Genomic DNA, 13028 nt, shown 5'->3' with positions numbered 1-13028 from the left:
TAAGTTCCCCCTAAGAAAGTCCTTAGAATAAAATATCTCCTCTGGTTGCCACAAGAGTAAGACACAGTCCATCATATAAAATTCCAATCTAATAAAAGATGAAACATAATGTTGTCTGGTTTCCAAATTTTAATTTTGTTCAGGCTCCGTCATGGTGACCAGGGATTGGAAAATGACTGCAAAGAGGCTCTGGGGAATCTGGGGGAGGTAAGAAATGTAGTCTGTATTCTAAGAGGGGACTGAGGTGATGGCTATACAAAATTCTACATATCTACTTAAGTTATTCAATTCTACATTTGCGATTAGTGACTTTTATTACAAGTAACTTGTTAAATGAAATTTCTGGTTTCTACTCCAACTTGCAAGGAGCCAGGAGGTCACCACTTGTCCTCACAACAAGAAAATAGCTGAACAAACTGAACATTATCAAACCTTATTAGAGGGCCTAGAGGAGAGGTCACAGGGCAAATTGCCATGCTGAAAACAAGAAAGACAGGCAAATACAGAGAACAGAAGCTGCTGAAGCCAGCAACTGGGAGGAACACTTAAATGGTACTGACAGATTACTAGAAGCTGAGGGTGGCCTGGCTTGAGCATTAAAAACTCCTTGGGGCCCAGAATTGGGGGGATCTCACACTTTTCTAAAGTTTTACCACCTGGAGCCCAACCAGGTTCTCATAGTAAAGATCAGAAAAATCCCCACAGAACTCACACTGCCGACTTCAGCACTAATTATAAAGCTACAGTAACCAAACAGTATGGAAACTGGTGAAGAAACAAAAAAACAGACAAATAGTTCACTAGAAAAGAATACAGAGCTCAGAAATACACCTACATAAACACTCAACTGATCTTTGAGAAAGGCGCAAAGGCAATTGAACAGGGAAAGGATAGTCTTTTCAACAAATGGTGCTAGAATGACTAGATATCCACATGTGAAAAATAAATAAATCTAGGCACAGATTTTACACCTTTCACAAAATGGATCTTAAACTTCAATGTAAGGTGCAAAACTGTAAGACTCCTAGAAGATAACATAGGGGAACATCTGGGTGACCCGGGTTTAGTGATGACTTCTCAGACACACTGTCAAAAACACAATCCAGGAAAGAAAAATTGGTAAGTTGAACTTCTTTAAAATTAAAAACTTCTGCTCTGTGAAAGACATCGTTAAGAAAATGAATAAACAAGTGATAAACTGGGAAAAAAATATCGGCTAAATACAGATCTGATGAAAGACTGGTGTCCAAAATATATAAAGGACTCTTAAAACTCAATAATATTAAAGCAAACAACCCAATTTTAAAAGGGGCAGAAGATCTGGATGCTTCACCAGAAAGATACATGGATGGCAAATAAGCATATGAAAAAGATGCTCAAAACCATGTGTCACTAGGAAATTGCATATTAAACCAATGAGATGCCACTACACTATAACATACACCTAATAGGAAGATTCAAATCCAAACAAGTGACAATACCAAAGGCTGTCAAAGATGCAGAGCAACGGGAACTCTCATTCACTGCTAGTGGAGATGCAAAATGCTAATCACTTTGGAAACCAGTTAGGTAGGTTTTGTTTTTTTTTTTTACAAAGCTCAACATAGCCTTGCCACATAATCCTGCAAATAGCGTTTTAGATATTTACCAAACTAATCTGAAAACATGTTCACTCAAAACCTTGCATCCAAGTATTTACAACAGTTTTGCTCATACTTGTCAAAAACTGAAAGTAACCAAAATGTCCTTCACCGGCCAGGCACGGTGGCTCACGCCTGTAATCCCAGCACTTTGGGAGGCCGAGGCGGGTGGATCATGAGGTCAAGAGATTGAGACCATCCTGGTCAACATGGTGAAACCCCGTCTCTACTAAAAATACAAATAATTAGCTGGGCATGGTGGTGCGTGCCTGTAATCCCAGCTACTCAGGAGGCTGAGGAAGGAGAATTGCCTGAACCCAGGAGGCGGAGGTTGCGGTGAGCCGAGATCGCGCCATTGCACTCCAGCCTGGGTAACAAGAGCGAAACTCCGTCTCAAAAAAAAAAAAAAATGTCCTTCACTAAGTGAATGGCTAAACAAACTGTGGTATATCTGTACGAGAGAATATGATTCAGTGATAGAAAGAAATGAGCTATCAGGCCATGAGAAGACATGGAGGAACTTTGAATACACAATGCTAGGAAGAAACTAGTCTAAAGACTCTACACACTGTATGATTCCAACACTAGGACATTCCAGGAAAGTCAAAATGGTAGAGAGAGTGAAATGATCAGTGATTGCCAAGCGTGGAGGAGGGATGAATTGGTTGAACGCAAGGAGGTTTTCAGCAGTGAAACTATTCTGTGTGATACTGTACTGAGGATTCAGGACATTAGGTAATTGTCAGAAAGCATAGAACAATAAAACTCAAAGAATGAACCCTAATGTAAACTATGGAGTTGAGTTACTAATAACGTATCAATACTGATTAATCAATTGTAAACATGTACCACACTAATGCAAGATACTAATGATAGAGGAAATTGTGTGCTAGGGGACAAGAGAGAATAGGGGAATTCCCTGTACTATCGGCTCAATTTATCTGTAAACCTAGAATTACTCTAAAAAATAATGTCTATTAAATGTTATTAAAGTTAGGATGCAACAGCCCCAAATCAAAATGTTGGTGGCATCCTGTCACTGTGTGGTTCACACTGGGCGCCGAGGTGCACCAACCTGGAGTCAGAACAGTCGGAGACATCAACACCTGTGCCTTCGTCCTCTGGTTCTGCGGGTGTCCCTGGAATCCAGAGAGCAGATCAGTTAGCTTGAGACAGACTCAGTGCTCCAGAGAGTACAGGCTTCTAGTAGGACAGGGAGAAATCATCTCAGGGCAGTGATATGGCCGATATATATTTTATTTTGGACGTGGGTGAATCCCGAAGTCTAAAAAGTATTTAACTTAGAAGACAGATACTCTCTGCTCATTATTTTAAGAACAAATTTAGAATCGTTGTTAAACTTACATCTTTATTTCTCTAGCTGGCCAGGACCTCATCAGTAGCTACTGATGTCACTAGTGTCCTCTGAATACCTTGGCAGTGTTAACTGTTTTGACCCAACAGGAAACTGAGGTGTTGCTTGTACCTAAGATGCTGACACCTGGCAGAAGTCCAGGGTCACTGGCCCAGAGCAAGTCATCCAGCTGTTGAGAACAACCAGAAGGGGGACCACGTCATCCACTGAGGTCATCTCAATGCAGCATGAGCCACTTGCTCTAATGAAGCCACCATCACTACACTTCATATAACTCGCTGTTCACTAGACTCAGAGTTCTGTCAAAGCTGAGATCATATTCTACTCATCTCTGTGTTCATGATTCCCAGCTTAGGGTCTGGCACTAAGGAAGTTCTCAGCACTGTTCACTCAAGATAGGATAAAACTGACTACACAGATCCAATCCAATCACTGACATTCCTCTCCAAAATGTCCTACCAGGGATGCTAGAATTTCTCCCAAGATGCAGCAAGCCCCCTTCCTACACCTGTAGGGCCCTGCTCTACACCAGTCAGGTGCCAGGAGCTTCTTCTGTGGGACACTGGAGGAAAAACGGGACTACTCTGAAGAATTCCTCTCATGGTTCCCCTTGTCATTAGGAGCAATGTCTTCACCTACACTCCCATCCTCTGGGCTGCCATGACACCCCACTTTTGGAGAACTACTATCTTTTCTTGAAATCCTGTCTTTGTGTTCTTTCTCTCATGGGCTTGAGTTCCTTGGGGAAACATTACTATTTGAACCCCAAGTGCTTAACACAGTGCAGAGAAAATTAAACACGCAGTAAATACTCGTATCACATACAGACCTTCCTCAACTGAAAGTGCAGAGGAATAGTGTAAGTATCACCGCCTCATATACTGGCAAGAAACACTTACTCTGGCACCTGACCTAGGGCAGAACTGTTTAATTTAAGAATGGACATCCCTAACCCTTCTCCAAGCACGGTTACTCCCTCTAATCCACACTGACTTGAAGAGTATCCACTGCTACGGCAGCCCCGAGGTCCAGGCTCCGGGGTCTGGGGCGGGGCTCACGGTCGCATCCTCCCCCTCTTGGAGTTGGTGCTGCCCCTCACTATAAACCAGCTCTGATCTACCCTTTGGCTCTCCCTGGCCAGGGTCAGGAGACTCCTGTGGAGTAAGTTTCTCTCTCAGTCCCCACTGCTCAGCTTGCGCTGCTCCTCCAGTGCTTGAATGATCATAGGCCCATCGCCCATTTCCCCTGAGGCTTCTGGCCCAGTTTGTCCTTATTCTCCCCTTCTTCGGTTTTCACCTGTTCTACCATTGACTTGTCCTTTGCAGGTTATTCTCTTTTACAAAACCTGCTGCCTTTCTTTCTTCCATCTGATCCCTCGGTTCTGGGCTTCCAGGGTATGGACTCAGCTCAGGCTCTGCAGGAGAAACACAGGGGCCAGAGTCAGGAGTCAGACCCAGAGAGGTCAGAGGCAGGTTACAGGTCCAGGGAGTGTTAAAAACCATCATAGTCCCTCAAGGACTCACAGAAAACTCAGCAGGAAGGGACCTCAGAGAGGTACAATAAGCCCCTACTTTACTGATGACAAAACTCAAGTCCAGAAAGACTAAGACTCTCCCAGGCTCCCTCACCACTTGGTGGCAGCAGATACACCACGCAAGCCTTGGCCTCACCCTCCCTGTGCAAAGCAGGTAACTCACCCTCCAGAAACTCACTGCTGCCTTTCAGAAAACTTTAGATCAAATACAGCAATTTCACCTTGCAAACAGAGTAAAAGGGCCTTTCCTTGGACAATTCTTTATCACGGTTCTATAGTCCTAATATTTATTCTCAGTCCTTTGTCATTCGCTGGCTAGTAGATTGGGGCAGGGAGCACATGAGAATTAAATAGTGCTTAACACAACCCTGCTTTCCCAGTCTGGGCGTTCAGCTCCTCCATTCTTCCTCAGGGAGTTTCCTCTGCTGTAACTGCTGGAGAGTCCAGGCCCTCATGTGGGTCATTTCTCCATGAAGATCCCAGTCATTTTCTTCCTCTCCTGGACATAGAGAGGGCAGAGAATGGTTCTGGGACTCCATAGTCTTAGGTTTTCTCCTAAGTCAGCCAGGTCAGCTGAAAGCAATCATGACTGAGAGAGGTCAGGTCAGTGAAGACGGTCCCAGAGGAGCACGGGCTCACAAGGACAGCCCCTCGTGGAGACGGTCAGGACCGAGACACGGGCAATATCTGACCAATTCTGCCGGGGATGACGGACCAAGGATTAAGCGGAGGATGCTGCCATGAGGAGAAAGAAGAGGAACCACAGGAGTGGGGAAAAAAAACAAGATAGACAATAATGGTTTCAAGAAATGCAGAGCAAAGATCCCAGAGCCAAAGTCCCACAGGATGGAGGCTCAGTCCCAGGCTGTGGATCCTCCTTAAGAACCTCCTGCTGGATTTTGCCCAGCTCCATTTCCAAACTATTTTGGGTCAGTGACTTCCTTCTCCCCTCTATGTTCCTTCTTTTTGAACTAGAATCACTGTAATTGTTATTCTGTGTCTGTCCGGCCATTCCACATTAGGAGCAGATAAGTAGTTTGCTCAGTTTCACAGGTCGATGGAGGTAAGGAAATTATGTCAAGGATCTGTACTTAATGGACACCCTCAGAAGCCTCATCCACACCTGGTGTGGATATTTTAGATGAGATTTTAAACTTTGGATCTGATGTGGTCTATGTGACATTTTTCATGTTGAACTAATGCTTTAATGACATGAAATCTGGAAACTTTAGAGGAGAGGGTGCATGTATTTTGCAGATGGGGGAACGTGAGTGTCCAACTGTGGTAGATGGAATTTCTGAAATGGTCCCCAAATATGTCATACCCTTGTCTCTGAAGCCTGTTAAGGTGATGAGACACCATTCCTGTGATTATGCTGTTATATGACAGTTACATGACTTGAAGATGGTGAGGTTACCTGCATGAAGTGGATCGAATCACATCACTCCGTAGGTGACAGAGCTTTCTGTGGCTGGTTGGAGAAGATGAAGTCAGAGAAGGGAGGAGCCCGAGAAGGACTCCATGAGTTGTGATTGGCTGAAAGATGGAAAAGACAGGTAAGGAGGAAAGCAGGTGGCCTCTGAAGTCAGACTGTCTCCTGGCTGACAGCCAGCAGAGAAAAAGGGCCCTCAGTCCTCCACGAACAAGAATAGAAACTCTTTCAATACATGTAGTGAACTCGGAAAAATAGCCTGAGCTCTAGAGAAAAAGCATTCCCAGGCCATTCCTGGATTTTAGCCTCACATGACCCTGATCGGAAAACTCAGGAAGGAAGGAAAAGAAGGAAAGAAGGGAGGGATAGGAGAACAGGCAAACTTACATGAAGATGAGAAGATCCAGGGGAACTTACACCACCAATATTTTCCAACAACGGGAACACGCTAACTAGTTGAGAGAGAGAGACGCACTACTATAAAACCATATACTGTGTCCATGGCGTAGGATCCTTCCTGCTTCTCTGGGACACTTTCTGTCTCTGGCCTGCTGTTGCTAGAGACACTGAGTCTTCCCTTTGGACAAGTTCTGGCACCCACAGGAATGAGATGAGACAGTGAACCCCAGAACACCAGTCCACAACCTTCCCTGCTGCTCCTTGTCCACTCCAGAAGCTACCCGGCTGCAGGTGGGGGTCTTAGCCCCTGGGTCTGATATCGTCCCTTTGCCTTTCTCACTGGGCTTCTCTCCTTGCACTGGCTCCCACTCCCCCAGGACCTGGCAGGTGACCATATGAGAAGGACACAAACAGGCCACGTCGCTTTCTTTCTCCCCTTCTCGATGCCTGCAGCGGTGGGTTCCATGGGGTAGTGACCTGCTATTTACTCATTACGGTGCCCCTAACCCAGAGCAGGGCCTGGCACCTAATAGTCACCCTGTGAATGCTCAGTGAAAGAAGGCGTCCACCACAAGGTCCTGAGGAACCAGGAATTCCACAGTGGTCCATCAATTTTAAGTCCTACACCATTCTAGAATGGGAGATTGAAAGGCCTTCAAAAGTGGCCACTCTCTGAAACCACTATACTGGCAGCTGAGCCATGTTTCCCCAACCTGGACACATCTAGAGGGCACCGCCTAAATCCAGACACATCTCCCCACCCAGGACGGTGCAGGGGCCTCAGCCTGGGAAATGCAGGTGGACGGGAGAACCATGAAAGCTGAAGAGGAGAAAGCAGGTGAAAAAGAACAGCAAGGTGGAAACAGAGAGACAAATGGGGATGGAGACTAGGGGCTGAGAGGGGAAGAGAGAGGAGAGGGACGTACATCTGGCCACTGAGAAAAAGGCCTGAAGAGAACACTGTCCTCTCCTGAAGTCAAATAACTTCCACCTGACCATGCACTGCGGCTTGTGGGGGGCACACGCTGGTTATGCTGCGATGTTTAGGGCCTATGGAATCTTCCCTTCTCATCTGAATCCCAATAGAGAGAGGACTCTCTGACCCCATCCAGTTGGCAGTGCCTCATGATTTTAACCTGTTGGATCTGGCAGCTCTTCATGTCAGCCCATACCATGTGAGGCTGTTCTTGGTGCACTGAATGGGGAAGATTCTACATCAGTACCTCGGAGGGTCCACTGGAAGCCCTGGACAGCGGGAGTCGGTGGTGCCCCAGCGTGGAGGCCCAGAGCACACGGCGCTGAAGCTCCAGACACCCTCAGGAGGACAGTAAAGAACAATGTGCTGGTGAGAGCCTGGGTTAGCAGGAACCGCCGCCTGGGTCTGAACATGATCGGCCTTCATACGGGCTATGACATAAAAGAGAGAAATCAAGGTTAACAATAAGATTTGGGGCTTCGGCAACGTGAAGGCTGAAACTGCCATTTATTGAGACTCGGAAGACTGAGAAAGGAGCAGACTGAAAGGTGGCGGGAACTAGGGTTGGTTGGGTTTCTGTCATATGCAATCAACGGTCCTGACCAGCCTGGGCAACATAGTAAGACCCTGTCTCTGAAAATAAAAAATTAGCCAAGCATGGTGGTACACACGTGCAGTCTCAGCTCCTTGGGAGACTGAGGCAGGAGGATTCCTTGAGCCTTGAGTTAGAGGTTACAGTGAGCTATGATGGCACCACTGCACTCCAACCTACAGGAGGAAAAAAAAAGGTCCTGATTAAATACTTGCATACCCAGAGAAGTTTTCACAAAGTACTCTTTGAGGCAGATCTTAGTGAACAGGAATTCCATTCTTTCTGTTAGGAAACTAAGAGAGTGCGGGTGTGGTTAGTTAATGCTGACTGAACTATCTTTGGAATCTCATCTACTGGTCTATCTGGTCTATTTATATATGTATATTCTATCTGCCGTCTCACTGAGCTTTGCTACTTTATGCTGCAGTAACAAAAGCCCCCAAATCTTAACAGCTACACATACAAAGGTTGATTTTCATTGACATTTCCTTGTATGGCAGGTTAACTGTGACTCTACTCTAGACAAGTTCTTTTATTTGTTAGATGGTGAATGCTGTGATACTCGGAGAATTTTTGAATGTGGTTCATTCATTCATTTAACAACTATTTCTTCAATATCTGTTTCATACCAGGCAAGGTCAAGTACTGAGAACACAGTAGTAAATAAGAGACAAGATCTCTAATTTCCAAGAGCTTATATTAAAATGAGATTAAATACATACAAAATCATCATAATAATGAATATTATATTCATAAACTAAATAGACTTAGTAAATATTCTAAGTTAGAAAAATATAAAATTATTAAAACTAAAATGGCCAGGTGTGATAGCTCACGCCTGTAATAGCAACACTTTGGGATGACAAGGTGGGAGGATCATTTGAGCCCAGGAGTTTCAAAACAGTCTGGGCACCATAGGAAGACCCTGCATACAAAAGATACAAAATTAGCCAGGCATAGTGGTGCATGCCTGTAGTCCCGGCTACTTAAGAAGGCTGAGGTGGGAGGCTGCTTGAGCCTGAGAGGTCAAAGCCGCAGTGAGCCACGATCATACCGCTACACCACTGTACTCCAGCCTGGGCAACAGAGTGAGACCCTGTCTCAAGAAAAAAAAAAAAGAAGAAGAAGAAACAATTTAATCGATATACTCCTGAAACTATTATGTAGAATCCCATTGTCTACATTACATCACATCAGCCCTTTACTTTAAGTGGCTTAACAGTTAGATATGATCCATAAAACTTTCCTGGTAATTAAGTATACCTAAGAACAATTAAGTATAAAAGAGGTACTGCCTTGACAGGAAGATTGTAAAAATGTTTAAAGACAAATAAATAAATAAGAGAATAAAACCTGTAGCTCTGTGAGGTGCAAATAATATCTAATTGAAGTCACAACGAACATCTAGCAAGCATTCTGAACACCATAGAATTCACTTAATACATTTTGCCTGAACTCCCAACAGATCTCACTTACCAACACCTGTATGTAGCCAAGAAATTGACAATCATTTATAAATTACCACCTATGACTCCATCTCCTCTACTCACTTAAAAAATTTCATGTATTTCTTTATTATTTATTATTTTTTGTAGAGATTGGATCTTGCTATGTTGCCCAGGTTGGTCCAGAAACAGACCCACACGCATTTTGTCAATCAGATGACCATACAGCCATTCAATTGAGGCAAAAAAGTGCTACACAGTGCAGAAGGACAAAGATGGTCTTTTCCATACATGGTGCTGGATCAAGCAGTCACATCCATGTAGTAAAAAGTGAATCATGGGTGGGTGGGTTGGCTCAAACCTGTAATCCCAGCACTCTGGGAGGCTGAAGCGTGCAGACTACTTGAGCCCAAGAGTTTGAGTCCAACCTGGGAAAACGGTGAATCCCCATCTCTACAAAAAAAATACAAAACTTAGCCAGGCATGGTGGCACACGCCTATGGTCTCAGGTACTCAGGAGGCTGAGCGGGGAGGATCCCTTGAGCCAGGAGGTGGAGGCTGCAGTGAGCTGAGATTATGCCACCGTGCTCCAGCCTGGGCAATAGAGTGAGAGCCTATCTGGGGCATGGGGGCGGGTGGGGAAGCATAAACTAAACTAAAATTGCTGTGAGATTAAGTGTTCATATTCTTAGGTTAGGCATTGATTAACATTAGGACACAAAAAGCAGTCACCACAAAGGAAAGGATTGATCAAGTTAAATTTCATTAAAATTAAGAAACTCAGGCTGGGTACACTGGCTCATGCCTGTAATCCCTACACTTTGGGAGGCCGAGGCAGGTGTATCACTTGATCCCAGGAATTCCACACCAGCCTATGCAACGTGTTAAAACCCAATCTCTGCTAAAAATACAAAAAAGAGCTGAGCTTAATGGTGCTCCCCTGTAGGTCCCAGCTACTTGGGGCTCAGGCAGGAGGATCACTTGAGCCTTGGGAGGTGGAGGTTGCACTGAGCTGTGATTGTACCACTGCACTGCAGCCTGAACAACAGAATGAGATCCTGTCTCAAAAAGAAAAAAAAAACTGGAGGATCTCCATTCACGTAAAAACGCCATTAAAAGAGTGAAAAGGCAGGCTACAGTTTGAAAAATAGAGAAATGTAATACATATAATACATATATATCCTAGAAAGGACACACATCCAGGATAAAGTATTACAAATCAACAAAAAAACAAGCCTATCAATGAAAACAGGATACAAAGATTGAACAGGCACTTCACAAAACAGGACATATAAATGGCAATAAAAAATACTCAACCTCAATACCAGAAAATGCAAAATGAAACTACACTGATATATTACTGCACCTCTACTAGAATGGCAAAATAATTTTTTTTTTTTTGAGACGGAGTTTTGCTGTTGTTACCCAGACTGGAGTGCAATGGCGCGAACTTGGCTCATCGCAAACTCCGCCTCCTGGGTTCAAGCAATTCTCCTGCCTCAGCACCCCAGAGTAGCTGGGACTACAGGCACGTGCCACCAGGCCCAGCTAATTTTTGTATTTTTTTCAGTAGAGACGGGTTTTCACCTTGTTGACCAGGATGGTCTCGATCTCTTGACCTCAGGATCCACCCGCCTCGGCCTCCCAAAGTGCTGCGATTATAGGCATGAGCCACCATGCCCTGCCTAATAATTTTTAATTGACAAGCATAAGCAAAGATGTGGGGTAACCAGAATACTCCCTGCTAAACGGTACAGCCACTTTGTGAAAATCATCAACAATAACTGATACTAAAGTTTTCTCATTCATATACCTCTAAAACCAACAATGCCACTCCTACATATATACACCAATCTAGTAATGTTCTATTTCTTGGTTTGTGGTGAAATTTACTTAGTGTAAATTCATTACCTGTATTTTTTTTTTTTTCTTTTCTTGAGACAGGCTCTCACTCTGCCATCCAGGCCTGAGTGCACTGGCATGATCATGGCTCACTGTAATCTCAACCTCCCAGGCTCTGGTGATCCTCCCATCTCATCCTGCAGGGTACCTAGGACTACAGGCACACACCACCACACATAGCTAATTTTTGTCTTTTCAGTAGAGACAGGGTTTTGCCACGTTGCCCAGGCTGGTCTGGAACTCCTGGGCTCAACCGATCTGCTCACCCTGGTTTCCGGAAGTGCTGGGATTACAGGTGTGATCCACCGCCCCGGGACCACCTGCACATTTAAAATTGTGAGCTTGTTCTGTAGACTTCAGTAACTTTTCCAAGATTTCTTTGACACAAAGTTCTCAGAAATCTTAAAGCTAGCATTTTAGAAGAGAAAAAACGAGCTTCTGGTTCACAGGTGAAATTTTACCAATAAAATTTAAAAACAAAAGAAAGCTACTAACACGTAACAGCTCAGAACAAAGATTAAAAACTAACAGGCCGGGCGCGGTGGCTCACGCCTATCATCCCAGCACTTTGGGAGGCCGAGGCGGGTGGACCACGACGTCAAGAGATCGAGACCATCCTGGTCAACAAGGTGAAACCCCGTCTCTACTAAAAAATACAAAAATTAGCTGGGCATGGTGGCGCACGCCTGTAGTCCCAGCTACTCGGGAGGCTGAGGCAGGAGAATTACTTGAACCCAGGAGGCGGAGGTTGCGGTGAGCCGACATCGTGCCATTGCACTCCAGCCTGGGTAACGAGAGCGAAACTCCGTCTCAAAAAAAAAAAACAAAAAACTACCAGCAGATTACTTTTCTTTAACTTCGTCAAGCACTAGGAGTCAAAGAAAAGACAGCACTGCAAGAAAAGATTTCCTTTTGAAAGCAGCTTTACCAGCAAAAGACAGAAGGAAAGCGAGGAAAGCATTCCAAAAGTCTTGCTTCACTCTTCTTTGAGAGGATGGATCTGAGAAGCTCCCAAGGCAGACAGACAGACACAGGGAAACCACAGCAACTCTTTGGAGGGCAAACAGCAGCACCACAATCCAACCTATTGGAAATGCTGCAGTTAATTTGAGGCTTGCCCCGCTAATCCTGAGGCGATTCAGCGAGGGCTACAAACGCTCCCCTAGCGCATCCTGGATCTGGCACACCTGGCTTGCCCACCACCAGGCTGGAGACAGCGCAAGGTGCGGAATCCTGGAGGCCAATCAAGACCCCAACTTTCCACATTTGGGGCTTGAGATCTCTCGCCCCTCAGGTCCCCAGAGGGAACCGATTTTTGGCCTTGAAGGTGGGGCAAAGGGTCAGTGTCCTCCACCAGATCTAGTAGGATGTGGCCCCGAAGCTGCTCCATCCCTCCACCCCCTGGGATGCCACAGAAGACCCGCACGCGAGTTTCTTGAAACCCCAGAGCCCACGAGAGCCGGGCTGCGGCCGGCAGCGGCAGGCGAGGAATCCAATTCAGGAAACTTAAGCGCTCGGGGTGCCCGGTGCGCCCGCCCCGCTGGCACAGCAAAAGTTGTGGAGGCCCCCCGCGCGCACATCGACCCAGCTGTGCGCCGCGAGTCCCGGACTCCCCGCTCTCACGGCTTGGCGCGGCGCCCTCACCTCGGAAAGGCTGGGTGGACTTCCCCGTAAACCTTGACTTTCTACTAAACCTTTAAGTTTCAGTGCAGATCCCGGCGGCCGCCCCGCCG

At 45.5% G+C, this 13028-nt stretch overlaps 1 protein-coding gene across 1 annotated transcript in view; it reads right to left on the bottom strand.

Moving 5' to 3' along the window:
* LOC105724272 (neuroblastoma breakpoint family member 11-like) overlaps positions 1-7279 on the bottom strand; it is a 38108-nt gene extending 30829 nt beyond the window's left edge. The window contains exons 1-3 of the mRNA XM_064363293.1: positions 5967-7279; positions 4312-4429; positions 2716-2779 (exon numbers count right to left, since the gene is read on the bottom strand). The gene's annotated coding sequence lies outside the window, so the exon portion shown is untranslated. The remainder of the gene's footprint in view (positions 1-2715; positions 2780-4311; positions 4430-5966) is intronic.
* Between the last annotated feature and the right edge of the window lie 5749 nt (positions 7280-13028).

The sequence above is a fragment of the Aotus nancymaae genome, unplaced genomic scaffold (genome assembly GCF_030222135.1).
Source record: "Aotus nancymaae isolate 86718 unplaced genomic scaffold, 86718_ANA_hifiasm-v0.15.2.pri h1tg000053l, whole genome shotgun sequence".
Classification (NCBI taxonomy): Eukaryota; Metazoa; Chordata; class Mammalia; order Primates; family Aotidae; genus Aotus; species Aotus nancymaae.
Note: the sequence above shows the minus strand (reverse complement) of the source record. Positions and strands in the feature narration are given on the sequence as shown.